The sequence below is a fragment of the Anser cygnoides genome, chromosome 3 (assembly GCF_040182565.1).
Source record: "Anser cygnoides isolate HZ-2024a breed goose chromosome 3, Taihu_goose_T2T_genome, whole genome shotgun sequence".
In the NCBI taxonomy this organism is placed as follows: domain Eukaryota; kingdom Metazoa; phylum Chordata; class Aves; order Anseriformes; family Anatidae; genus Anser; species Anser cygnoides.
The window spans coordinates 13,729,550-13,732,649 of NC_089875.1; positions in this window are offsets into that span (position 1 = coordinate 13,729,550).

Below are 3,100 nucleotides of genomic sequence, written 5' to 3' on the forward strand. Positions count from 1 at the left end.
GCGGGGCCTCCGGGACACGCCCCCCCTCCCCGCGGGGACCGCCCAGGCGCGCGCGCGCGCCGGGGACGCCCTGGGAGCGCCCCTGGGGTTCCCGAGCTTTGGGGGGCGGGGGGGAAGACTTGGCATGATGTTGTGTGTTGATTGTTTTTTTTAAAATTGCATTTTAAAATCCCATTTTTAATTGCATTTTTTAAAATTGAATTTTTAATTGCATTTTAAAAATTGTATTATTTCGTTTTTAAATTGCATTTTTAAATCGCATTTTTAAAATCGCACTTTGTTTTTTTAATTACATTTTAAAAATCGCATTCTTTTGTTTTTAAATTGTATTCTTTTTTAATTGCATTTTTAAAATCGCATTCTTTTGCTTTTTTAAATCGCCTTTTTAAATTGCATTTTTTTAAGTTGCCTAGTTGTTTTTTTAAATTGCATCTTTAAAATTGCATCTTTTGGTTTTAATATCATTTTTAAATCGCATTTTTGTTTTTAATTACATTTTTAATCGCTTTTAAAATTACATTTTTAATTGCCTTTTTAAAATTGCATTTTAATTGCTTTTTTTAAAGTGCATTTTTAAAATTGCATTTCTTAAATTGCATTTTTGAGCCATTTTTTTAAGCTGCATTTTTAAATGGCATTTTAAATTGTTTCTTAAAATAGCATCTTTAAAATCACATTTTTAAAATTGTATTTTAAAATTGCATTTTGAAACAATTCAATTAAAAAAAAATATATTTTTTTAAAGAAAGGCATGCCTGTTTTCACCACTCCTCTTTTGGGTCTTCTCCAGGGTGCTACACACTGTCGTCTCTCTGATGACCCCTCCCTGTGCCACCCCATCCCGTCCTGCTCCATCTCCAGCATCCTCCAAACCCGAAGCCTCTCAGAACTGCAGGGTGTGGGAGGGAAGAAAAGATGTGAGGCCCGTTTCCAGGTGGGGCAGGGAACCTTTTAGTTCCCGACACCCAGGAAATGGAAATAAAAACCCGGCGGCCCATCCGAGCTAGAAGTGATAAGGGCATCAAATGTCTGTCCCTAATTCCAGCTGCAGCTGCTGCAAATCGGCTGCTGGGGTTTGCTGGGGGGTGGAAACGTAACTGAGCCCGAGTGAGCGTCGGGCTCTGCCTCGCCTCGCTGCTCTGCCAGATTATACAGGCCTCGTACATAAAAATAGACAAAATGAATGAAGAATTTACAAACATCTATATTTTGTGTTAGGAAATGTGATAAAATTAGGAAAACAGCTGAGGACACTGATTTATACAACTCTGACTATTTCAGGCAATGAGAGGTTTACATAGCACAGTTAAACAAGATAAAAGGTCTCCCACGAAGTACACGGATGACAGACAGCTCATCTGGATTCGACACAACACAGCATCAAGTACACACGTAATGTGATGAACAGTGCCAGGTCATTCCCCAGTTAGGTAACATACAACCTCTTGAATAAGGCGATTCAAATGTAACTCGTAAGTCAAATCACAACATACCCAGGCAGCATGCAGGGAAAAGTCATTTATTTTGTACATTGGAATGACACACCTTGCAACAGGTTCCCGTTTTATGCAGTTAGAGCAACAGGATATAAACCATTCAAATAATATATATATATGTCAGCAGTTGTCTTTACTGGAATAAAGATTATCTGGTTTCTTTTTTTTTTTTCCTTTTTTTTTTTTTGGTAAAAATAAAACTATTTGAATTCACTAATTAACAAAATGCACAGTGATCAGAAACCCAATTCTTCTCATGGTTGCCATCCCTGCCTTGCTCGCCTGTCTCCGGGATGCTGTGGCTGCATAACCCTGACTTCAGGGGAGCGCTTTGCACGCAGGATCCAAAAACTCGTGGCTCCCACAGCTGCGGACTGTGCCCGGGGCTTTATCCCGCGCCTTGGCTCCTGCAACATCCCTGCCTTCCGGCACCCACAGCCTGCATCCCGTTTCCTTATTACCAATTGATTCCTCTGGCTCTTTACCACCAAGAAATATAAGAAACCATGGATCTGCTCAGAAGCAAAAAAAAAAAAAATTAAAAAACCCCACACCCAAATGACCAAACAACAGAAACCCGAGCCCATAGTCTCTCTGATGGGGTGGAGCCTAAAAGATGCGGCCGGGGAGGGATTTCCAGTGCAACAGGTGTAGAGATCACTAAAGATAATGCCTTTTTTTTTTTCTTTTCCTCCCAGTGTTAAAAATTTCTTTCAAGAGAAATCTGAAGAAGGGAAATAAGACTTTTCCCTACACAAAAATAATAATTGAAATAAAAAATTTGTAATTTCTGAACAGACCTGTCTGGGCAGCTTCTCCCTGGTAAAGACCACCCGCCCGTGTCCTGCAGTGGCTGGGGCTCCCCTGGGAATCCCCTCCTGGGATTTTGGGGTTGATTTCGGGATTCTCAGGGAATGGCTTTTAGGGGGCCCTGACCTCGCTCTCCTCTGTTGGGTCCTGTTCTTCACCTGACCACTAAAAAGTGATCCTGTGCCTCCCTGCTACTCCATTTACTGCTCCGGTTAAAATAAAATAATTAAAAAAAATCATTGGCATCTTTCGTTGCCCTTAAATATACAAAAAAAAGCAAACCTTCAAAAGAGAGCGGGGAGAAAGGTGCTTTCACAATGACATTCAGAGCAAAAAGAGAGAAATGACATTTTACAAGTCATTAGAGAGCTATCTTTGGCAGAATATTTCAAATAAATTATTATTACAAACATTTTCTGCAGTCGTATAGTTACTTGGAACATCTCACTTTCAGCTACGGGGTTACTTGTTCACTACTCTCTATCGATAGGAAAACACCACGAATATATAAAAATAGATGAGCTTAGCATGACTTTTCGGGCTACCACGGCCGCCTCCGATGGTCTCGAAGGCAGCAGGGAGTGGGTTTTTGGAGCTCACGCCTCCGGGTGGCCGAGCACCGGTCGTGAACAGGGATGGCAGCGGTGCTGAAGGCCCCAGTTTGGGCCCTGCCCCGGTTTTGATGCCGGGTCCCAGCCCCCATGTCCCCACTCACCCCCTGGGATGCCGGGTGGCCCGGTCCCGACCTTTCCCCCCCCCTCCCCCCTTCTCCACGAACATTTAGGTTTAAATAC